The sequence below is a fragment of the Vicugna pacos genome, chromosome 9, assembly GCF_048564905.1.
Source record: "Vicugna pacos chromosome 9, VicPac4, whole genome shotgun sequence".
NCBI lineage: Eukaryota > Metazoa > Chordata > Mammalia > Artiodactyla > Camelidae > Vicugna > Vicugna pacos.
This window is the reverse complement of record NC_132995.1, coordinates 28686647-28713032: the sequence shown is the minus strand read 5'-3', so window position 1 is coordinate 28713032 and position 26386 is coordinate 28686647. Positions and strand designations below refer to the sequence as shown.

General features: G+C 41.1%; 1 long non-coding RNA gene across 4 annotated transcripts; it reads right to left on the bottom strand.

The window, feature by feature from the left end:
- Positions 1 to 217: 217 nt before the first annotated feature.
- LOC140698118 (uncharacterized) lies at positions 218 to 26313 on the bottom strand. Of its 4 annotated transcripts, none has more exons than XR_012075588.1 (6): positions 26229 to 26313; positions 23502 to 23580; positions 17145 to 17203; positions 15196 to 15264; positions 8549 to 8757; positions 218 to 477 (listed from the first exon to the last, which is right to left on the bottom strand). It is a non-coding gene; the product is annotated as an uncharacterized lncRNA (long non-coding RNA). The 4 variants fall into 4 exon arrangements; XR_012075585.1 differs by lacking the exon at positions 218 to 477 and adding an exon at positions 2696 to 2927; XR_012075586.1 differs by lacking the exon at positions 218 to 477 and adding an exon at positions 2696 to 2927 and having other exon boundaries at positions 26194 to 26283.
- Between the last annotated feature and the right edge of the window lie 73 nt (positions 26314 to 26386).

Sequence of the window (26386 nt, the reverse complement as noted above, 5' to 3'; positions counted from 1 at the left end):
CTTTTCAACAAATTACAGTCTCCTAGAAAACGGACCCCTTGATTGCTTCCCAGAAAGAGGTGGAAGGAAACTTTAGACAGAACTTGTTGGAAGCCTGATGTTTAGAACCATGTTTGCTCTGGGCTGGAAATACCAGCCCGGACCTTGAGTGGCTCTGGGGAAATCAGTGGCAATTAATCCAAACCTGGCCCAAGAAGAAATCAGACCACAGAAATAATTGAACCAACCCGATCTACTTTACAGATGAGCAGAATGAGCTCCGGAAAGAGCAGCCACTGTCGCAGATGCCTGGGAACTCAGAGGTGGAACTGGGAACAAATTTCAGAACCAGCTGCCGACACCCTCCGTGGGCACATCTTACTGGTTACCTTGGTTGGTGCACAGTCTGCCATCTTGTGAATAGAATGTTGAGTCTTTACTCTCAATACCTTCTTTTCATACTCCTTTCTCTGATGTCCACAATCAGGCCAATTATTTCTGCTCTTAGAAAAAAAGATTTATAGATTTCATAGACCAGTAAAATTCACAGACCCCAAGGTTGCAAACTGTATTTTGCCAAGTAAGAATACTGGAGAAAAACAAGCTGACGTGACAATGACCCAAGAATGTACGCCATTGGCAATGACCAGCTTTTGTACAAGGAAAAAAACATTATCAAAAAGCGAAGGAAATAAAAAAGAGAGAGGGGAAGAGAGAGAGAAGAAAATATGGAAGTTATAATTGGTCATTACCTGGAGTGGGTGGGGGTGTAGTCTGACTGCAAAAAAGCCCAAGGGAACTTTCTGGGAAGATGAAAATATTTTCTATCTTGATTGAGGTGGTGCTTATGTGAGTGTATTATCCATTTGACAAAAATTATTGCTCTTTGTTAGAAGGTGTTCCTTCTGATAGAAAACCAAAAATAAAGCAAAATACAAGGGGCAAAACCCCACACCCTGATCAGGCCTGTCTTTCTTGGACCCAGACTTATCTCTGAGTTGAGAACTGGACCACGGGACATGACAGGGGAAAATGCAAGGGTGGGTCCCTAACGTAGTTTCCCTGCTGTGTCCTCCCCATCCACATTTCACTCAAGAGAATGCTGTGCCAGAGGGTGTTTCTACTCAGCGTCTCTGATGGAAATCAACCAAGGGCAGAGTGGAGAAATACCTCTGTCTTTGAATTTGCCCTGAGGCCTTGGGAAAGCAGTGCAACCACTCTTGGCTTCAGAGTCCTCGTCTGATCATTGAGGAAGTCATCATCCTCTGGGGGTAAATGTGGGGCTCCCTGGACCATATCCTAGAGTTCGGGCGCCCAGACAAGGTTAAGGCAAAGCCATCGAGGCTGGTTCTCTTAGTTCCAGCTTTTGCTCACTTAGAAAACACAAAGCTTAAACGGAGGTGACTGAGTGCAGACCTAGGCATCAGAAAGACTTAGATATGAATTCTTCCTCTGACATTTATGAGCTGTGTGACGTGGGGCAATGAATATCACTCTGATGGGCCTGCATTTCCTCTGTGGTAAAAAGGGGACCATGATAGTGACCTCACAGAAACACTGTGAAGATGGAATAAGGTAAGTGGCCAGCTCAGTGTCTGGCACCAAGTAGATTCTGAATAAATATCTAGATATTGTTATAACTTCTAGACATTTCCCTGGGCTTCTCGGCAGCCAGCAGGGATGGGTGAACTTGCACAGGATGGAATGGGGCTCTTGGAGGCTCCGTTTCCTTGGCTCTAAAACAGGATAAAAATGGGGTGATGGGTGGGGTATGCTTATCCCCATGCCTGGCACACACTAGGTGCTCACAGATCAGAGCCCTGGCTGTAACTGTGTCCCTGGAAAGCTCAGCTCACTTTTGGCCAAATATGGCCGTGGGAGAGTCACGTGTGATAGCCATCTCTTAATTGCATCACCTTTCTGTCTGTCGATACACATTTTCCCAAATTTTTCCCAAGGATTAAAGAGGAATGGCCAGAGCCCTGATGCCAAAATGGGTTGTATGATCAGAATTTTGTTCTCTCAGTCCGTCTATTGGCAGAAACTCTGTCTGCTCATTTGCAGCTGCACCCTCAGTACCAGGAAAAGTGTCGAGTGCATAACAGGTGGTCAATAAATATCTCATGAATAAATGAATGAGCTCATGAGTAAAAGAATGAGTGAAAGTAATATGTCCAAGGCCCCTTGAGTTCTTTACTCAGCCAAGTATGATTATCTCTACATGCCAAGCTAAGAAGGGAAGCAGATATAACCATTGCAGAGAGATTCTCAAGTGCACGGCTGGAGTGAAAAATCCAGGTTACTTTTCCTAGAGCTGGAGTTTCTCTGGTTTGGGTTTGGTGTGGGTTTGTGGCAGACTGAGAGAAATGCGTGCTATGCCTTAGTGTTCTTTAGAGTACTTTACGCATGAGAGTGTCCCAGGATCCTTGTTCCCCAAAGGACCAAAAAAGGGTTACAACCTGGCCAATTGTCACCACCCCTCAACTTAAACCAGAATGTAAAATTAAACTCATGAAGATTTGCAAAAACAGGCTTGCAACATTGCAGAAAACCAAACCAAACCCAAACAATCGACAAAAATCAAAATCAAAACTCGCAAGCATTTCTGGCGTTCCAGAACTCTTTTCTTATTTACGCTTGGGTTTTAAAACTCCACAAGACAACAAGAGTACTCTAATTGGAGCCTGGGAGGAGGTACAGGCTGGCCAGTCGCTAGTAAAACCGAAAGCATTTATTTATTATTTAATTTGTTTGCCCAGGAGACTTCACTCCTGATGTAACATCTGGTTTTCATTGTAGCCCAACTTTTACCTAATTGTACAGCTGGGGAGATTAAGGCACTAGGGGTCACAGGCCGAGCCCAGCCAGGACCCAGCCCCCTATGAGAGCTTTGCTCCTCGCTTCAGGGTAGAGACCACACTCCTTGCCCCTGGTCCTCCGGTGGAGACCTATAAATAAGAAAGGAATTACTCTTTCAAGTCCCCATTCCCCCTCCTTCTGATTCTCATTAATGGTGGGACTGGGCGTTGAAGGCAAAGGAAGGGGACTGGGGAGATGGAAGATGCAGGAGGTAGGGGCAGCCAGCACAGAGGTTCCAGACCACAGGCAAGGGATGGGGGCTGCAGCTTGGACGGAAGTTGCTCTTCCGGGGGGCCCTTTGTCAAAGGCTGGCTCCTCTGACCCAAAGTGACTGGTATAGGGCAAGCAAAGTCCATTTTCCAACTTGGAGAGTAACAAGGAAGAAACAGATTTCAACAGTAACATCAGGAGGCTGGAATGAAAAGGAATGAAAAAAGAATAACTCCTCCCCTGGGGTGGAAGCTGCCACCAAGGTGGGCTTGGGGAATGTTCTTTACTGGCTTTGAAGCCCATCTTTACCACTTCCGATATGACCTTGGGCGAGTTGCTTACCTTTCTGAGCCTCAGTTCCCTGATTGCATGGAATTCTTGGGAAGATTAAATGAGATAATTTATGTGAAGGACCTAGGAGGAATAGCTGATGCTTAATAAACACTTTTAAAATGTAGTTATAATCAGTCCAAAAAAATTACTCAAGACACCACACTTCAGTCTTGACCACTTAAAGAAGTGAGCTCACCTACAAGGTTATATTAAAAAATGTCATCCAGGAAACAAGGGCTGAGGGGCGATTAGAAAGCTCGTTAGAGCCTCACGTTATGTTAGCCATTGGGGAATAGGGGAGGGGTGGTGACACAGGATCAGGAAGCTATGAAGAATGACAATCAAGGAACTCAAAATCTGTCTGGTGAGACGGTAAGTGCTCATGTAGAAGTGTCCAATAATAATTCATGGCTGAGTACCTGCTACCACCAATATGAACACTCCTCAAGTCCGACTGAAAAATCAGTCAGGGCTAGGATTGCTGGGAAACACTTCAGAGAGGAAGTGGGACTGGGGCTGGGTTTTGAAGGATGGGTAGGAGTTAGAGAGGCAGAGTGACCCCAGTGGAGTGTTCTAGAATACAATGTAGATCTTGTGGACTTGGGTGAACTTAGGCCAGAGATGGTGTAGGGGTAGTGAGAAGACTAGCCTGGATGGAAAATAGCAGGCAGATTGGGCACACACAGAGGGCTATATACCAGGAGGTCTTGAAAGTCAAGCAAAGGTGCATGCCTCTCGGGGCAATGGACTGCTAGCTAAGGGCCACTGTGCCAAAGAGGACGATGACTCAAGAGTACTTGAGGAAGCTCACATGCATAGACCACATGCACAGCTAGACTGAAAACCGGGATGCCCTTGGCATCTGATCTACTGGGATTCCTGCCTCACCAAGGCTTGGTCCATCTTTCCCAGCCCGTGAATCTCTGACTCAGGAATTACTCTCCTTGGTGAGCCTGAAATCATGTTCCATTTCTCTGCATTTCCTGCACCCACTACTGGCTTTTGTTGGGGTACACTGCAGTGTATCTATCTTAGCATCATAGCATTGAGGCTAGCTCTGTGTGACCTAGCTTCAACACAGCCCAAGGCTGCTCTGAGGGCCCCAGTTGGTTATATTAGCCAAGACTGTCAGAACAATAAGAATGTAAAGCAAGAAAAATCAGACTGGGAACCAGCTCCCCTAGTCAGCTGGCACGCTGGTGTTTCACTGTGTAGATTATCAATTTGAGGGTGGGAAAACACCAAGACTCCTTAGCCTGGAACAGAGACATTCATGTCAGGCATTCAGAGCAAGTGGAGATGTGAAGACCAGTCCAGGGTCTTCATGTGTTCCAAGGGTTCTCATTCTTCAGACTTTGGGATAACTTTATTTCTTGCCCAGATGCTTTCTGGAGTGGTGGGATAGAAAATACACATACTTTGTAGGGAGCGGACATTAATTAAGATTCTCCTGCTACCACTGGGCAGACCACTGGACTTCTCTGCCTCTCATCTCCCTTGTCTAAAAGATGAAGAGTCTTTGTTTCAAGGGCCAGATAAAGTCACGAGTGTCAGAGCACCTTGAAAAGGATTCCTGTATGGTGAGCACCCACTATATGCTGAGCACCATGCAAGGTGCCGGGGTGAGTGGGGATGGTGTCAAAGCATTAAGACATGGCTGATGGCACATGTGCCAAACCATACTCTGCATAGAACCAAGTGAAGGGATGTCACGTGAACCCACCTGTCCCATTGTCACATAGTGTGTGTGATGTGCAAGATAAACAGAATTCTTCACTGCAAAGCTTCTCAGAACGTAATCTACTAAAATACACTGGAGATATTGAAGGGAGAGAAAGGGTTTTTCATTTCTCTCATGGAAATCACAAAGTAGAGCAAGCTGTAAATGTTCACTTGCTGTCCTGGGCAGTGGGGTGCTTCTGAGTGAGTCACTGACTTTGCCCAGAGCAAGAGCAAAGAAAGCCCTCTCTCCAATCCATTTCACCCCAGTAACATTTTCCTCAAAAAGAGAAAAAAATCCAAGTATCTCAAAAACAAAATTTAGTTCAACTTAATGTTCAAAAGAGGAAATCATATGATACTACTTTTTTTCAAATCATGATTTTGAGGTTTTAATTTGATAAGCAAGAACAATGCTGAAAATGGCACTTCAAGACTTGATGGTATAGCAAAAACCTTATGAGTGCATTTTTCCTGATTTTCATTTCCCTTTGTGTCCTAACTCTGCCTCCAATCTATGCAAACCCACCACTCTCACCAGGAAAAATCAAGAGTTGTTAGCAACATTATCAGACCATCTTGATCCAAGGGCAAGTCAACCATCAGTGGTATCACACTGTTCCAGTAAGTTATGCTGTATAAAAGAGGATTTTTCAGCCAAATCCAGCTTTCAAGTCCTGGGAGCTTGTTCTAAATTGCCATGAATCCACCTGGTTTTTACTTAAATGTCTAACAGAAAAATCACCATCTCAAGATGCCCAAGGTTGAGACTGGGATTTCTCCTTCCTCCCTCCCTTAAACAATGGCCAAGGGATAAGGGAGAGTTCTAATCTTAAATATTTGATGATGTGCAGTTCTGAGAGGGGAAAGGTTGAGCTGTTTTGAACTTTGCTCCCAGAAGGGCAATGGGTATTATTAAACACATCCATTACGGTGGACATATGAGGTGTGAGTTTTATGACCCTGGAAGGGAATGCCTCTGAGACTTCTAGGAGACCTATCTCTGGAAATCTTCCTGGGGTCATCTGGTTTGGCCCCTTCTACTGTCATATCCTTCAGCCCAACTTGAAGGTAGTCTAGAGAATTAAGATAAATGCAGAAGGATATGTGTCTACCACCCTTTACAAACTGAGTCCCATGAAGCAGGACTTCAAAATAGTCAAAAATACCTTCACCAGTCCAGTACTCCTTCCGGAGTCAGCACTGAAGAGGGCTCATAGAAAGCAAGTTGGTGTACAGGTTGGAATCTCTTCCCCATTAGAATGGGGAAGAACCAAGAAACATACCACCTTCTTGTCTATCAGGGTCTTATCCTCACTCTCAGGTGGCACCCAATCCCTGCCCACTTGCTGAAACTCTGCATCTCAGCCTCCTCAACCTGACTTTTCTTCTACTTTCCTTTACAACCAGCCTCTCACCCAATTCTGAATTCAAGGAGCCCCTGTCATCATTATCAGCAGACGCGTTTTCTTTTAATTCTCTTGTGTGTGTTAGATTTGCATCCTCAATCTTGGTTACAAGTCTTATAAGGGCTAAGACTTAATCTCCTTGACCACTTACAGTACTTGACACTGATGGACACAGAGTAGACTCTTACCAAGGATGGGTTAATTCTTGGAGGCTTTCAACCAAGTGTCTGGAGATGGAAGTAATTCTAGTTTAACAGTGTCATTATCTATTTGTTACAAACATTAAAACTCAAGTCAGCAGGAAGAAATTTGCTAATTTCCTGACCATCTTCTCCATTACATATGCTGTTACATTAATACATTACATACCTTCATCTATCAATGTTGTTTAAAAAATTTCCAGAATCACATGTTTATACACACACACATGCACACAGACACACACACACAATCACCCTCTTTTTATTTGTTTCTTTGTGCAGCACTAAAGAACTTAGTTCTCTGTTGCTGACTCTTGGTCGGCTTTAAAAAGCCTGAGAAAGGATAACATGTAGATACTAGTATCTGATTGTAGGAGGTGAAAAAAATCTGTATTCTTGCCTCTGACAATTCACCCTGCATAGGAATAAGTGTCATGCATTGCAGAAAGAGAAAATGCTAAATCCGCCCTTCAGATAATACATCTCTGCTTAGGGAAGTAGAGATTGGGGGGCAAACACATTGAATCACTCCTTGTTTCATTATTTTTGACATTGATTTGTCATTAGGAAAATTTATTAGGCTCCAGATTAAATTGATTTGAAGAATCATTAATTCATGGGATGAAGTCAGAACCGTTTGGCCTGCCCACGCTGAAATGAGGCAGTATTGATAAAACAAAGGGGGAAGTATCAGAGCTATTTAAAGCCCACTTTTTCCTACCTGGAGGAATATTTTGGACATAATTTGGGGAGGATGTTCTAACAGTCAGCCTCAGTCAACTTTTTGCCAGAAGAGGATTTTTCTAATACCAAAATCAGAGAGACAGATTTTCTTTCAGAGAGGTTATTTAGGAAAAAAATTATCAATTCAAAAATAGGAATTAAACACAGCCTCCCTCTTCCCTCCATGAAAGAATCCAACTTACCTGCAACCCGGGCATCTCCTTCCCAAACAATGTTCACCCCGCTCCTCAATTATTTTCAGTCAAGATGGGGGTAATTTACGTAATTTAAAGAAGCTTTTTTTTCTCATATTATTTTTTATTAAAGGTTATTACAAGATATTGAATATAGTTCCCTGTGCTATACTGAAGAAACTTGTTTTTTTAATCTATTTTTATATATAGTAGCTAACATTTGCAAATCTCAAAGAAGCTTTCCTTTTAATTGAAGTATTAAAAAAAAAAGACAGACTCCCTGCCCTCAAATAATACAATGATAAAATATATACATAAATAATTTTTTAAAGCAGGCAAAAAAAGAAGCTTATCCTAATGCAAGGCTACGCTAGATTACTGTTTCTCTGATTTCCTCTTCAATCCCTCAGAAGTGGGCATGGAATATAAGAGGCTGTGGAACATACCAAAAAAAATATGTTGTTTCCCTACCTTTTCTCTTGGTCATGTTTTCCTATATTTTCAAAAGAAAAATCATGATATTCAACTCCCCCCTTACCCCATATTAATCAGGACTGCTGTTTTCAAATGATCAAAAAGACTTAAAGAAAAAAGGGATTTTCTTTGGTTCCTGTGACAGAAAGTCCAGGAGTATAACGGGCTCCTCTTTTCACTTTTTGGCTCAGGCAAATTCTCCCCACATGGAGGTCTCATTACCTCCGGGTTTACATCCTCTTTGTTACCAGAAATACCTGTGGAAAATGGCTTCTCTATTCCAAGAACACCAACAAAAGTCCATGAATGGCGTCTCTTTGCCTTGGAAGGGAACTTCTAATCTCCCATTTGTTCACTCATCCATTCAGTTGTCCTCTTGTCCATCTGCCCATCCCTATCCCACTCTCTATCATGTGCTAAGGTTAAGGGTCCCAGACTCAGGCCTCACCTTCAACCAACCTTCCTTTTGAAGCTACCTCTTTCTTTCTGAAGCTCAGAGAATGCAGCCCGCAAGGGTAGCTGTTGCAAGCAACCATCCCTGCAGCACAGAGAAGGTGGTTAAGGATAACATGGCCATTTTTTGCTTCTCTAGAAATTCTTCAGAAGGGCTTCGTTTTCCAGCCAAATGCAGAAAGGCTGGGAAGACAGGCATTGGCTCTAAAAAAAAAAAAAAAGGTGAAGAGTTTGAAGAATTCTGTTTACAATTAACTTTCCTGCTCACTGAGACGATGACATTTGTGACCCTCTGGAGCACAGAGAGGCAGCTGCGGAGAGTGCAGCCCTGAATGTTGTAGACGGCACAGAAGCTGGATGGAGTGAAGGCAGTGTGTTCCCAAAGAAGAGTTGGGGGTGAAATGTCTCAAGACCATGTAAAAAAGAACTGTAGCTTTGCACAAATATGCACACACATATACACACACACACACGCATTTTGGAATTTAAATACCCTGGTTTACCCCAGGCTTCATGTAACCTCTGCCTTGTATTTGAGTCTCTGTGTCTGTGTTTATCTTGTATATTCATCTGAAAGTTGAGGGATGAGGAGGAGGAGCCAAGAGGCTTAGGCAGAGGACAAACAAAGGAGCGTGCATCCTCTGAGTGACAACAAGATACCTAGTCTATAAATACTGGTCCTCCTCGAAGTCTCGTTGGGTCCATCCAGCTCCGGGAGGTCTACACCAGCCTGGATGCCTTACAACCTGGCTTGGCCCCTCTTCAGTGTTATTTTACTCCACTTGGGGATTTGTTTAGTTTCCAGATGAAAGGGAAGGTCTAGTGCAGAGGACACTCACTGAACTTCTGCAGTCACGTACACATGGGACCTCCAGCTTAGGAAAGATTCCCGGAACTGAAGACACCATCACAAGTGTGTCTGACTCCACAACTTCCACACCACCTTTGCATCGATTATTTCATTAACAAGTATTTGCCCACATTCAAAATCCCCAATGATTCGACATTCCACTAAGTGCGAGGCACTACATTGAGTGAATTGTATATATCTTCTCTTGTTTAATCTATCTAACAACCATGCAAGAATGAATATTATTACCCTCACTCGACCAAGTATCAGAGAGGTGAAACCGCTTGCCCAAGGTTACAAATCTCATCAGTAGCAAAGCCAAGGTTCTGGCCCAATCACTGTACTCTTTCCAAAAATATTAACTCTATGCTTTTGACCTGGGGCCCTAAGCAAACACTTGTTGAATGAACAAATGAATGAATAAACAGTTTCACCATGCCCACATCAGTTCAGTGTTTCCTGTTGTGTTCCTGACTCTGATGCATAGGTAAGGTCAGGGGGCTGAAAATCAGGGGACTCGTGACTCTAGCAGATTGCCCCACTCCCATTCTGTCTCTTAGGAGCAACTGACATGCTGGGTCCCAGGCAGAGATCCTTAGCTGAGCCTAATAGATCTCGGTTGGGTTCATTAATGCCACTGTGGTTCAAAGACCGTCAAGACCCTAGCCACTGCCTCCGATCAGACTGCATGAAAAAAAGGAATGCAACTTCTTCCTGTGTTTTGCCCAAGCACAGTATGTTGTGTGGGTAATTTCTGGTCTGGCCAGTAAAAACCTCCGGGAGCCTTCCTTTAGGTCTTTAATTATGAACTGTAGGGGACACCACAAAATAAATACTTAAAATGTCTAGACAACCAGTCATCAGAGTAGGATAATTAACTTCAAACATTCTAAATTGTTGGAGGAGTCGTTATTCACCTTCTGTAGTTCCTTTCTATATCCTTCCCCGGCCAATATGTTTGTAGCAATGAAGCTGGGGAACCAGTTGAAACCTTCTCCTGATACAAAGCAGCCTCTTTCCCCGGCTCTTAAATGACAAGTCACAAAATGACCAGGGAACGTACAATAAAGGAACACAAACTGAGACCATTAGTTTTTCCAAGGAAGGAAAAATCTCCACTTTTTCATTACATCAAAACACAAAACAGCAGTAAGGCAGATTTGAAGAAGACGAATTACTGTTTTATTTGTTTAGTCGATTTTATGTATTTCTGTCTTAATTTTTTATTACTAAAAAAAAATAATCAAGCCATCCTGATTCTTGATTAATGCTCAGTAAATTTGCCTCCTGACATCTAAAATGTGATCAGGCTGCTGTTGAACTCGGGGTGTTTCTCCCCCTACCCGTTCTCACCTCCCACAGATTTCCTCCAAGGAAGCATTTTTAGCATTGAGTGCACATGAATTTTGTCATGATCCAAAACCAAAACACTCCATGAAAGAGGTATGGATTTCAAAATGTGAACATGCTGCCAGTGTATCTCAGTCTCCAGCCCTCCCTTCAAAGAGGGGCTGTGGGGGTCTCGTTAATCAGGTCTGAAACCTGCACTCAGATTCAGCCTGTCTTTGGGCAATGAGTAGTTCTTCAAACTATGAGCTGTATGAATGCAGAGCTGAGCTGCTCACAGTGTCAACAGCTCCCTTCCACTTTCACGTCATTCTCAAAGCAGACAATCTTTTATAAGACACCAAATAATTAATAAGAATTCTCATTGTTTGAATCCGATGTCATTTTCCTTTAAATGAAAGAAATGCCACGTCAACTGTTATTGAGTGAATATTTTATATTCCATTTATAATGACCATATTTCATTGCTACAGCTCTAATTAAAGGTGATATCCGATTGCATGCATGTACTTTTTGAAAACCATAATTGTCTTGTGTAAGCCACTGAATAGATTTAAGAATCTTCAATAACAAAATTACATTAATAGCATATGCTATTAAATATGATTGATGGCAAAATTGGACCCCTCCTGGTTCTCTACCACACAAAAGCACACACTGCTTTTGAAGATGGCGCCTGGAGTGTCAACAAGAGAGCCAGGGGAAATAGACTGGTCCCACCAAGACCTGCCTTTCCCCTAAAGAAAGGGCAATGTCTTGATAAGAAGAAAAGGCACCTCTAGCATTTGAGCCCCATGCTGAATGGGTTGATGGAAATTTACTTGGCTGGCTCTGTGTAGAAACGCTGCTCTCAGTAAGGGCCAGAGGAGCCCATGACAGAAGGACAGTTGGAGCTGGGCAGGATTTTTGAGAAGATCCCTTGCAGAGCACCATCTCCAATGAGAGCCATCCCTCTAGGAAAAAGTGCAAGCCAGTGGCAAGACTGCATTTAGTTGTACAAATCAGTAATCATGGAATGTTGCTTGTGCATGTGGCACAGCCCCTCTAAAGCCCATAGCCCTCAAGAGCTCCATCAGGGTAGAGACTCTGGTTATAGAACAGGGAAAAAATGAGAGGAGATAAAGAAAACAGATGTCAGATTCCAAGATCAGTGATGTGCACTGGAAACAAAATGATAAGAAATTGCAACAGAGAAGATAGAACAGGAAAATGTTTGCAGCTGACTTTTTTCTCATTTGATCCTTATTACAATCCCCTGAAGGTAGAGATGAAGAAATGCAGGCTCAGGAACAGTAAGGAAACTTTAGACCCCAAATCTTATGCTCTTTCAACTCCAGCACATGCTGCCTCTCACAAGGTTAAAAGCATGAATGCTTCCCTACTATGCCTTGGATTTAATACACTGGTTCCTCTGATCCAATTTCTGGGTTTATAAAAAGAACTCTTTATTGGGAAGGACAACAGTTGCTAAACCATTTCAGTCTAACACTTCAGATTTGGTGATGGGCAAGTGGGATCCTGGCTTAGCAATCATGGAGCGTTGCTCAGAGTCTAGAGGAAGGAGATGGGAAGACAAGACATGATTCCAAAGACAGCACTAAACTTTCTCATTCTGATGACAGCATTTTCATTTTCTCTCGCTCTCCTCCTGTTTGGGTCTTGGTTGGGAGGACAGAGCATAAATGAAACTCCTGAGCCCTGGATCCGCCTACAGGATGGCCACTCTTACTGAAGTGATGAGAATAACGGTCACCAATAATTGGGTAGATCATCCTCAACATGTGCCGGGTGTCACACTAGATATTTTACAAACCTAATCTCATTGGCTTCTGCAGGAGGTAGGTACTATTATTATTATTCTCTTTGGACAGCTGAGAAATCGGGGTTTCAGAAAGTTAAGCAACTTGTCCCAAATCTCCTAGGCTACTGTCAGAAGCAGCATTTAAACTCAGGACCAGCTGATTTTGAAGATTCTGTGCTTAACCACAGAGCTGGATGGTCTAGAGCAAGATAGCTGAAACTTCTGGAAGAATGACCCATTTTTCCCAGCCAGACAGGTGGATGGACTTTGCCTGAAGGGGCAAATTTGTTAACCTGAAACTAGTCTCATAAATGTTTATTGAAGCAAGCTCATTAATTTTCATTATACTGGTTCTGAGATGGCCAGGAAGAAACAGTTCTCACAGAGGGAATAAGGCAGAAAGACTTAGAGAATGACTTAGAAAGTGAGATGACAGTTTTTCAGTTCCCACCCTCCTCATCTTCCTGCTCAGATGGAAGGAACTAGAACCATCTTCTTTCCATCTTCACCAACATGATATTAAAGGCTCTGGCTTAATGCCCATCTGTTAGAGGCATGTGTCTCAGCCCTCCATCACCCAGATAGTGCCAATATAAACTAGAGAAGAGATGAGATTTCTTGGTCAATTAAGCATCCAAACTAGACAGTAAAACCACATCACTGATGGGTACTGATGAGGAGAGTGAGAAAACCCTGACTTACGGTAAAATTTTTTCAACTTTACCAAGATACAATTGACAAATAAAAATTGTATATATTTATGTTGTACAATGTGGTTAAAGGAATACATTATGATGATTTAATGTGTGTGTGTGTGTGTGTTTGTGTGTGTGTGTATAAAACATTGTGAGATGATTACCACTGTCAAGTTAATTAACACATCCATCACTGCATGTAGCTCCCTTTTTTGTTGTGGTGAGAACACTTAAGATTTACTCTCTTAGCAAATTTCAAGTGTACAATACAGTATTATTAACTATAATCACCATGCTGTACATTAGATCCCCAGAATGTGTTCATCCTCTAACAGAAGGCTGGTACCTTTAACCAACATCTCCCCACTTCCCCTACCTCTCCACACCAGCAACCACTGTTCTACTCTCTGATTCTATGCATTTGACTTAGATTTCACATATAAGTGAAATCATACAGTATTTGTCTCTCTTGTGGTATATTTTAAAGGAAGACAATGTGATTTACTCTAAAGAGAATTCTAATAACCAGTGCATATAAAATATATTTTATTTCACTAGCAATAAAATACATGCAAAATTTTAAAAGAATATATCATTTTTATCAAGAAAATTAGCCAAGATTTAAAAGAAATATATATTGCACAGCAATAAAAAGGAACAAATTGCTGATACATGCAGTAACAAAGATGACTCTCAAATGTGTGATGTAAGTGAAAGACACTCAAAAGGCTACATATGGTACGATTTTGTTGATGTGACAATCTGGAAACAGCAAAACCAAAGCGACACAAAACGGGATGGGGTGGGGAGAGGAGCTGGCTACATAGGAATATGGGAGAATGTTCTGTATTCTGACAGTGGTGGTGATTTACCAACTATACACATCAGTTAAAATTTTGGAACCTTGACGTTAAAGGTGGTGATTTTTTCTGCAAGTAAATTATACTTTAACTTTAAAATGGAAAAACTAGCATAATCTCAGTTTTGTAAGAAAAAGAAACTATTCTAGAAAGTCACACACAGACTTTCAACAGTTCTTACAAATGGTGGTAGTGAATCGGTGTTCTTTATTTTCTTTTTTGATCTCCTGAGATTGTATACATTCTCATTAGAGTTAATATGTAATTTTGTTAATAGAGTCTGGAAAAATAAAATTATTTTCATGTTCATTAAAAAGGAAGAGAGATAAGGCCGAGTGTTAGTGAGTGGATAATAAAACTAGCATTCCTGTACACCACTAGGAAAAGTTTATATTAATGATATAGTAATATATCACAAAGGCACTGTAATATGTGTGCCTATTTTGGTATTGATAGTAGGAGAAGTGAGAGTACTTGCACCTGGATATTCACTGAGTTGTTTACAATAGAGAAAATTCTGATGAAGTTTCAATGTCTAATATGATAGGAGGTTGATGAAATGAATTGATGCAGCAGTTCAGTAGTGATTATAATCATAAACATTAGTCATGATTGTAATGTAGGTGATTTGATTTGGAAAGAGGTTCAATAACAAATATGCCCTTTCTTTATTCCCCATTCTCCTTTACTGTCTTCTGTTGCATTAACACTATCTTTGTTCATTTTTAAAAATTTCCTCACTTTGAAATTTATCAATTATGTTTTACTTTTTTAGTGATTTCCCTTAAAGAAAATTTACAGAGATGTAAGAATCTGCGTTGACCATTATTTTCCTCAGCCCTTTGAAGGTATCATTCCATGGTTTCTCTCTTTCTCTCATTTTTAGAAAATCCAAAATAATTTTATTCATTTTTTTCAGATTTTTACTTCCATAAGGTGCTCAGAAAACATGCTAAGGTGACAAAATGTCTTGTTGATCACAACATGCAATGCTGCTTTGGTTTGCTTTGTTTAACAAAATATTTTGTTTTGAAATCATTGTGAGATTGACATGAAGTTTGTATAAGAATAAAGAGCGATCACACGTACCTTTATCCAGGCTCTCATAGTGATAACTTCTTGCAGATTGTAGCACAATTTCACATCCAAGATATTGATCTATATATCAAGATGCAGAACATTTCCATCAGCTCAAGGATCCCTTGTGTTGCCCTTTTTATAGCCACACCTGTGTCTTTCTTCTCTACTTCCTTTATAATCCTTATAACCATTCATCTATTTTCCATTGCTATACTTTTGTCGCTTAAGAATGTTATAGAAATAAAGTCATATAGTAGGTAGTCTTTTGAGATTGTTTTCCCTCAGCATAATTCTCTAGAGATTCATGCAAGTTGCTTTGTGTATTGATAGTTCCTTTTTCATTGCCGAGTAGTATTCCCTGGTACAGAGAGATCACAGTTGATTTAAGCACTCACCTGTAACTTTTAGGTTAATTCATGATGATGCTTTCAAGCATGTGAAGTAACTCTAAATTATCTTTAAAAAGAATTCACAGATACTTTAGGAGAATTGCTTAATGAATTAACAAGAATATGTTCTAGTTAGTCTATTGATTTTGATTGGTCAGGGGATATTTCTGAAGGGTCTTCCATTCCAGCCAACATCTATTCAGTATCTATTAAATACCAAGCCCCACAATAGGAGCCATGGGGGTTATTAAAGAAGGTGGCCACAGAACCTTTCTTCTTATGGAATTCAAATAGGGAGATAAGACTTAGAGTAACAATATGCCATAAAATGGTCTGTCCACATGAGGAAGACATACAACAAATTATGAAAAGGTCAGAAAAAGAACAAGCACTGTCATGTAAATGTTGTCAAAGAATGTTTGTTTACAATGATGGCTGAGTTACCAAATTCTTTCTCTATTAATCAAGGTTAAACCCCACCTTGGAATGATATAGATGCTGAACTAAGGTAAAATAGATAGTTGAAGATCTTCCCTATGTAATTACATAAATTGCAGAATGATTTCCAACTAAACTCAAAGTCTCTAGTTAGCATGTCTTTGGATGCAAGTGAAGCAGTTATCAAATTTGAAGAAATATTCCTTAGGGTGGTGTATTCATTAAATGTGTAACTTTGTCAGAGCACCACCACATTACCGATTTTTTTTTTTTTTTTACAGTCAAGTGGTGAGAAAAGTACCTTTGGAATAGTTACTCATTCACAACGTATGAAGTGAAAATTGCACGTGTTCTCAAATCTTTACACATTTCTCTGACTGATCATTGGTTCCTTAGAATGCTGGAGATTTGTGTGAAGCACGCCTGCAGGCTACATATGTTAAAAGTTAACAGGAAAATGTGTACCAGAAATCAAATGTAAGATTTTCTTCAATCAGTTCAATGGGACTGCTTATCTGGGTAGAATATTAGTAGCTTCTTTATAGCTGAATATGGACCAACCCCCAAGTGTTTGTGTGGAGAAGAATTACCTACAGAGCTGATCCCTTCTATGGTTGTTTGTGAATATAAATGACTATATTTTTATTTTGTCCACACTAATTACAGATAATTTGATTCTTTTTAAATAAAATTGTTATTTTATTATTTTTAAAGTAGAATAGAATAAAAATTAAATCTATAGCAAGCTACATACACTTTTGTACATCTGAAATTAACCCAACATTGTAAATGAACTATACTTCAAATAATAAAATAAAAATAAATAAATTAAATAAATGTTTAAAAAGAAAAATAAAAAATAAATCCAGCTAACATTGGTTGAGAACTAAAAAAAGTATGTAGAGTATATATATAAGAAGTTACATAACGGATGAATGTCCACCTAATATATAGGCAGAAATGTATTTTAAGTAAATTATCTTTGTATCAAAGAGATTTCCAAGCCCAAGCCAATAGCTGCCTGATTTGCAGCAGCTTTCACTACATCAGAAAACAGACAATAGGCAAAGCATCCTTCTGAAGGTCTGTGCAATGGAAGACGAGCTGTCAGCGACTTCTCTAATCAATTACCTTTGTTTGTTCAGCAAACCCAACGTGTACCTTTAGCGCTATCAACGCGGAAGCCAAGACTGAAAGCAAAGGGACAGAAGAGCAAATAAGGAAAATCAAGTCTGAAAACCCACACCAGCCAAAATACAGAGAAATGATTCTTTAAAGAATTGATAATCTGGCAGGAGTGGCAATGGGTATAGTCTTGTCAAAGTGTAATTCATCTGAGCACATCTTTTAAAATTAAACGTGTGCTCACCCTATGTTATAGGAATTCGCTTCTCAATATTCATCCTAGAAAAACACATTTACCCAAAGTGTGTACAAGAAATTCACTGCAAAAAACAAAAAAGTGCCCATCGATACAAGAATGGGATTAGCCATGATACATACACAGTAGTTAAATACAAAAGAAGTGAATCTGCATTTGTCAACATGGGATCTTCTTTAAGACACAAGGCTGAGTGGAAAAATAAAAACTGATTTCAGAATAATATATACAGCTGAACCTCTGTATGTTAAATCAATAGATCATAAAGCAATATGATTTATTTTCCATGAATGCATTATTTCTCCATATGCAAATCATGGAAGAAGATTTGAAAGTTGACATCCCAAAGTGATTGACTGTGATTGATTACCTGCGTGGAGGTAAGAGGAGGCCAGAATTGAAGGGAACATGTTTTAAAGGGACACTGTACCTTTCTTTGTAAGGTTTTGATTATATCTATCATTCATTTTTATACATATATTGCATATGACATAAAGTTAAATAGATAAAAACCAGAAAACAATGTAATTCTGTGTGATTAAAGTTTAAACCCATCCAGTACACAGGTAGGATTTGCTCAAAGTTCTTTGAGTATCCTCTTTCTTGAACTGCTGTTATGATTCTGAACATCGCCAGTTCTTAGAAAGAGAAAACAGTCCTACAATAAAAGTCTCTTTCTACCCCTATTTTTATGCCTGTGGAGGGGCAAAATCAAACTGTTCTGCAGAAATTAGGGTGGCTCCACTGATCTCTGCTTCTTTAGTATACCTTAGCTTTGAACCACCTCTATGTTGTATCATGCAACCCTTCATCACTTGCCTCAAATCTAATGTTTTTTTTAAATACATATTTTTATTGAAGTATATTCAATTTACAATATTGTGTCAATTTCTGGTGTACAGCACAATGCTTCAGTCATATAGGAACATACATATATTTGTTTTCATATTCTTTTTCACCACAAGTTACTACAAGATATTGAATATAGTTCCCTGTGCTAGAAAGTATAAACTTATTGTTTATCAATTTTGTATGTATTAGTTAGTATCTACAAATCTCAAACTCCCAATTTATCTCTTCCCACCCTCTTTCCCCACTGGTAACCATAAGTTTGTGTTCTATGTCTGTGAGTCTGTTTCTGTTTTGTAAATAAGTTTGTTTGCCTTTTTTTTTTTTTTAGATTCTACATATGAGTGATATATGGTATTTTTCTTTCTCTTTCTGGCTTACTTCACTTAGAATGGCATTATTTTATTATTTTTTATGGCTGAGTAGTATTCCATCATATAAATATACCACAACTTCTTTATCCAGTCATCAGTCAATGGACATTTAAGTTGTTTCCATGTCTTGGCTATTGTAAATAGTGCTGCTATGAACATTGGGGTGCATATCTCTTTTTGAATTAAGGTTCCATATGGATATATGACCAGGAGTGGGATTTCTGGATCATATGGTAAGTCTGTTTTTAGTTTTTTGAGGAATCATCATACTGTTTTCCACAATGGCTGCATCAAACTGCATTCCCACCAACAGTGTAGGAGGGTTCCTTTTTCTCCACACCCTCTCCAGCGTTTATCATTTGTGGATTTTTTAATAATGGCCATTCTAACTGGTATGAGGTGATACCTCATTGTAGTTTTGATTTGCATTTCTCTGATAATTAGCAATATTGAGCATTTTTTCTTGTGCCTGTTGTCCATTTGTATATCTTCATTGGAGAATTACTTGTTTAGGTCTTCTGCCCATTTTTGGATTGGGTTGTTTGTTTTTTTCTTATTAAATTGTATGGGCTCTTTATATATTCTGGAAATTAAGCCCTTGTCAGTCTCATCTTTTGCAAATATTTTCTCCCATTCCATAGCTCGTCTTTTTGTTTCTATTATGGTTTTCTTTGCTGTGCAAAAGCTTGTAAGTTTAATTAGGTCCCATTTGTTTATTTGTGCTTTTATTTCTATTGCTTGTGTAGACTGCCCTAGGAGAACATTGCTGACATTTATATCGGACAGTGTTTTGCCTATGTTTTCTTCTAAGAGGTTTATAGTGTTTTGTCTTATGTTTAAGTCTTTAGGCCATTTTGAGTTTATTTCTGTATATGGTATGAGGGAGTGTTCTAACTTCACTGGTTTACATGCAGCTGTCCAGCTTTCCCAATACCATTTGCTGAAGAGACTGTCTTTACTCCATTGTATGTTCTTGGCTCCTTTGTCAAAGATTAATTGACCAAAAATTTGTGATTTTATTTCTGTTCCATTGGTCCATATGTCTTTTTTGTACCTATACCATGCTGTTTTGATTACTGTAGCTCTATAGTATTGTCTGAAGTTTGAGAGGATTATTCCTCCAGCTTCATTCTTTTTTTTCAGTAATGCTTTGGCAATTCTGGGTCTTTTGTGATTCTACATACATTTTAGGATTATTTGTTCTAGTTCTGTGAAAAATGTCCTGGGTAATTTGGTAGGGATTGCATTAAATCTGTAGAAGCATCTGTCAGTGTATTGAGATGGACCAGGCATGATGCACAGGCCAAGCTAGCAAACAGTGTCAAGGAATGTCAGATAAACCAGAGGTCCATGGGCTGGGCTAGGAATTTTACAGTCCCTCCCATGGAAAATCTTGCCTGTGGATTACAGATGCACTGGCAAGAGACCCAAGTAAAATGTGGAATGGTCAGGAGCTACTGGAAAGAGCTCTCTTTCCTTTAGAGTTGCTGAAACTATTGGTGGCCACGTTGCTACTGCAAGGGAAGAGATGTCTGAAAATGGAACCAGACACAACATAAAAATGAGACATGGTAAAAAAAAAAAAAACAGATTCTTAATAGCACTGAACTGCTCTCTGGATCCAACCATACCTTAATGTAGAACACCCACGGACTTTTTAATTATGTAAGCCAATCATTTCCCTGTTAAAGTAAATCCTTTCCCCCTAGATTTGCCCTGTCTAGTACTTCCATCCTACTGAGGCCAGCTCATGGATCTCTGAGGGCTGATGAAAAGGAATAGTAGAGGTGAGGGCCTCTCCTGCTTGCTTTGTTCTGAGTGGGCCTGGGCCAAGTTTTTTATCTCCAGGGATTGGAAGCATGTAAGACTTCTTTAGGGACCAGGTAGTTGTCAGAGTCAGAAGGGCTGTTCAAAGTGGGGCTTTATGAACAAAGCTGGGAAATGCCATTCTCAGAGAATCTAGCAAAACTAAGGCACATGGAGATTCAGCCCAGACAGATCTAGGAAGCCAAAGTACATGACTTTTTGCCTTGGTTTATATTTAATCCAAGAGGAGCTCAGCTCCTGCTTCCACAACCTTGGTTCATCTCCCCTGCTCAGTAAACGTCTTCTCTTACTCTTAGGTAGAACACATGCCAGTTTTAGAAAACATTTTCACTAACCACGTTGCATGTGATCTTCTCAGCTGCTTGTAAAGGAGCCTGGTAGGGAATGAGAATCTTCCTTTTACAAATAAAGAAACTGAGACCCAGTGGTTTTCTTAAGATCCCCGATTAAAACCCTTCCACAGCAACTATCTCTATTTGAACAGCATCTACACACTTGTCCCTGGCCTCTTTGACCTTTTTCCATCTAGCCACTGTCTTTTCCTGCCCTGTCTCATCAGATATCTTTGTCCAGCCTCCCTGGAGAAGCAGCCTTTCCACTCCTCCTGCACTATCCTCAGCTGACTTATTGCCTTGGTGTTTAGCTCTTCTGATCTTTACCTGGCTGGTGCTCCCTCACGTCCCAGATCTCAATTCACATATTGTTTTCTCAAAGAAGCTTCCCCATAACCCTACCCAAAGCAGTTTCCTCCCATCACCCTGTATCATACCACCTTTTTATTTCCTTTATAACTCTTACCATCATCTGAACATATCTCGTTCTTGCTTTTGCTATTTTTAAAATTGATGTATAGTTGATTTACAATATTGTGTTAGTTTCTGGTGTACAGCATAGTGATTCAGTTAAATATATATGTATATATATATGTTCTTTTTCCTATTATTTTTCATTATAAGTTACTACAAGACATTGAACGTAGTTCCCTGTGCTATGCAGTAGGACTTTGTTGCTTGTTTGTTTTATACATAGTAGTTTGTATCTGCTAATCCCAAACTCTTAATGTATCCCTCCTCCAGCCCATTTGTTGATTGGTGTGTTATCATGTTTCTACCAGAAAAAGAGACCCAGATAGTATGTGTGTGTATATATATGTATACACACCCCAGAATAGATATATGTACTGTCATATATGTACTTATAAACAAGGAGATTTATATCAGAGAATTAGCATATGTGATTGAGGGGGCTGGCAAGTCCAAAATCTGTAGGGTGGGCCAGCAGGCTAGAAACTCTCAGCTAACACTGTAGCCCACATTTTCTTCTTCCTCAGGGAAACATCAGTTTTGCTATTACAGCCTTTCAGCTGATTAGATGAGGCCCACCTAGATTGTCAAAAATAATTTCCTTTAATTAAGGTCAACTGATTGTAGTTATTAACAACATCTACCAAATACTTTCACTGCAACACCTAGATTAGTGTTCAATTGAATAACTGCGTACTGTAACTGAGCCAAGTTGACACATGAAACTGGGGGCTCCACCACCACAATTGGGTGCTTATTTATTGTTCTTTCCCCTTGGGAAAGTAGGTTCCATGAGAAAAGAGATCTTGTCTGTCTGATATCCTTAGTACCTTGTTGCATAAGTGAGTGAGTGACAGGCAGCCAGCTTCCTCCAGGAGGTCCAGATAAACTCAGGGCGACCACAAGGGGATTGCTGGAGGGTTCCTGAGCAGCTGCCCACTGATCCCTAACTCAAAAGAAGCTGAGATTTGGTGCCAGGTCTCCAAATAGTTCATGGCAGTCCCGGCCAGCTGTCACGTGGGCCCTCCTCTACCCTTGGTAACTTTTGGCACCTCTGCCCTCCCAGCTTTGGGTGCCTCAGCCTCGCTCAAGAAGTGATCCCAAGCCCAAATCAGAATTCCTCAGAAAGCCTGCCGGGGTGGAGTCCTGAAAGCAGCCTTTGAAGACATCAGGCTGTAGATCCATGTTCTCGCGGGGAGTAAAAGCACCTAGGACCACTCCTTAGATGGACCCCAGAGCAGCCACTCTTTCAAGCTGGGGCCCCTGGTAAACCCTTGGGTAGTGATAGGTCCCTGCTGGCACAGCTCTCTGCCCTTCACAGCGGCAGTGGCACCAGTGAGCCACTTTGGGGACCCTCTCTCCAGTGAGAGGGGAGACTCTGTCCAGCTGGGGCAGGTATGAGTATCTTCATCATCTGTAATACACTTCTACTGTTATTATTACTGATTTAGATGTTATTCATCTTGCCCAGTAGGATGTAAACACCTTGAGAAGAGGCATCTGGACTGTTTTGCTAAACATTCAATCACAGCTGGAGCAGTGCTTGCCTTTAGTAGGCACTCAGTCAACATTTGAAGAGGGATAAGGGAAGGAAAGCAGGAAGGAGGGGAAGGAGGGAGGGAGGGAGGGAGGAAGGAGGGGAAGGAGGGAGGGAGGGAGGGAGGAAGGAATCCATTACTATTCACTCAACTCGTCTTAGGGGCTTCGAGGCCCCTCAAATCTGGGCTCTGTGTAGGTCAGAGGGGTTAGGTATCAGGCTGGCTTTGAGTCCCCAGATCCGGAAATTTTTTTTCTCTATTACGAGTCAAAATGTTTCCTTGGGGCTACAACATGCCCAGGGTCATCAAAAACCAGCTGAGCATTAAGCTAGATCAGTGAGCTTACAGTAAGTCTGGATGTTTTGGTCTTTTCGGTTTTCATCATGGGGGCGGGAAGGGAGGGGTGCACAGTGAAACAGGTGGAAATGGGGTGTCCTGCCTACTGGTCCCAGCTCTGCACCAGTGATTCTGGGACAAACCTCTTTCTCTTTGTGCCTACAATCACATCTTGAAAACTAAGGGGATGGGGAAAAAAAATCAGTGACACTCAAGCTTTATTTTTAAGCAGTGGGATCTTAGAAGGAATCCCAATATAGAAAAGCAGAGTAGTAGAACTTATATGCATATTATATATTCAGATGTGTGACATTTACTTTATAGATAAGAATAATAATATGCCTTGGTATAAGCCAACTATTGAAATGGTAAATGCTCACTTTTCAATCTCAGAATCTTCAGTTAAATCGAAATGGCAAGTTAAGCCTTATTCCCAGGTCTTCAGAGAAGTGCGTTAACCTGGCAACACAATTTAACATGGTTGGGGTCACCAATAAGCTAACATATATTTTATTAACTCACAAGCACCTGGATTTTAAAAATTTCCACAATGTAGTTAATAAATATCCAAAAGAATATTTTCAGATCCCCTGAAACAGCTTCAAGGAAACAATCTGAACATCACCAGACTGGGGGAACCCTGCAGGTCCCTCTGTCCCTAAATGGCTCTGAGTGTATATTTATTGAACACATACTGTGTGCTGGTTCCCAGTGATTATAACCCAAACAGTCCCTTGTATATGGAACATTTTTCAGACCTTTCACTGGAAGTTGTTTTCATATATTATTTCATCCCCTAAAACAAACGTGTGATGCATACACCATGATTTCCTTGTTTTGTAAGTAGGGAAAAAGACTTGGAGAAGTCAAGGGTCTTTTCAAGGACAATAGCTAGTAAGTGGCAATGCTGGGACTCAAACCCATCTCTGTCCAATATAGATTTCTTGCTCTTAACCATTTGGCAACATTTTTGGAGTTTGTTAAAACCCTGGTTGGGAGCGGAACTGGTCCTGACCCCTCCTGGTACAGGAGTAAGATGTGGTGGTAACCCAGCCATCTGAGGACAGTGGTGACTGGACTTTTGCGGGACTCTGCTCCGCTGGTTTGCTCTGATAATGCTTCTTTCATACCAGCTAGGCGGCCAGCCCCACCCGGGCTGCTGGCATAGCTGCCAGGCTTCCTCCGCAGGGAGAAAGAAAGCCTTGCATTAGCGAGGGCTGCAGCTTTGAGCATCCCTGGGACGGGAAGCATCTGTTGCTGCTCCCATTGTTCCGGCTGAGAGCACGCTAATTGTCCTCTCCAAAGTTGGACTGCAGTCCCTTGCCAGAGGGAAATTATGGACCCTCTTTCAGCAGGCGCGCTGTCCTTTCCGCAGCTGTCAGCTGAACGGCCCCAGGAGGAACGGGCTGATTTGGAAGGGAGAGTGGAGGGAGGTCCATCATCCTGCATCCTGATCGACACAGTGAAGGAAAGTTCGCACGGCCCTGTGAGAACGCAGGGCACCTGCCAGACAGACACCACTCAGGAAACACAGGCAGGGTGGCAGCCTCTCTTCCAGACCAGCCTCCTTGACTCCAGGGCCTGCGTGATGGCGGGTGGCACTAGGGGATAATCTGGGGGCTCTGATGGAGGCAGCATGATGGAGTAAAAAGTATTAGAACAGACTCAGCTGGTTTCAAATCCCAGCTTTGTCACCCATTCACTATGACCTTGAGCAAATCACTTATTTACTTTACACGTACAGTGCAAGAAGTAATTATAAAATATCTAGCAGACATTTGGGTATAACTGGTGCTCAGTAAATATGGTTTATTATTATTATTACTACTATTATTATCACTATTATTATACCTCTAAGTATTTAATTACATGTGTGGGGGAGACAGTCCACGTACACAAGGTCTCCTAAGTAAGGAGGTGTGAGGAGTAGATGGAAACAGAATAGTGGTATCATTCATACTCATTCAAAGGTATTTTGTCTTTAAAAATTTTTTTAACTTTTATACAATTTTTAAAAGTTACAGTTATTACAAAATATTGGCTACATTCCCCATGTGTACAACACACCCTTGTAGCTTCCCTTACTCCCAAGTATTGGAAACCAGTCCCAGTGTCCTGAACTACAGGCATCATCTACACTAGCAAGCCAAACTCTATAATAAAACACAACTTTTAAGCAAAACACTTAAAACAAAACAAAAAAACCTTTAAGGCACTTAAGTTCCAGGTATATGCTAGCTGTTAAGCACCTACAAGCCAACAGGATGACCTGGCTCCACCAGACAGTCTCACAGGACGAGTGTTCGGAACTGGAGCAGCAGCCAGTGTGGGAAGAAGCTGTTCTGAGCTTTGGCAAATGATTGGAAGGCTCTGAGCCTCGGGCCACATCACGGCTCCGGCGTCACCGTTTCTGCACAGGACTCAGGTCTCAGCGCCATCCAACAATGCAACAGGAAGGGACGGGTCTCGAGATGAGCTTTGCCCATTCCTAGTCCAGTTCCAACACTTCCTGGTTGTGGGGCTTTGGCAAGTCCCTTCTCCTTTCTTGCCCTCACTTAGCTATGACATAAGGGTAATAGTTACTAATTCACCTACAGCTCTGTGGGTTGCAAGGAGGGGCCTAACGACCACCCTGTGAATGTCTTTGGAATCTAAGTGATCGTTATTATCTGTCATTATCTTTCTTCTCTTAAAAATCCCGATACCTTGGGTATTGTCCAATCCCCAATGTGAGGATTCCTATTTTGAATTTATAAGAATTTGTGAGTTTGGTTCCTACACACACACATACTCACACACACACACACACACACACACACATACACACACACCCTGCCCCTAAAGGGCATATAATGCCTTGGGTTAAATGTACTCATCACAATCTTGCCTTTCCATCTGAGGCTTAGAACAGAGATGCACATGTGTTGCCTCTGTGGGAGTCTTTCTGCTCTGGCCCCTAAATACCCCAAGGTCAGGCTTAAAGGACAAGGACCCCCAGAGGAGGAGCAAATAAAGGCACATTCACCACATCTGCAAGTCAACTGCTGTCTAACCGCATCATTGCCGACATACAGGCAGGCCCTCAGAGTTCCTCTGTGCTGTCTCACCATGGGTCAGAGAAGATGGGGCCTGGAGAGGAGAAGCTGCAGATATTCAACATGCTAGGAATGATATTTGGTGCCAGCAGCAGAGCTGATGGAACACAAGACAGAATGATGTCATCATACGCATCATAGAGCTTAAAGTCCAGAAGGGAAAAGAGATA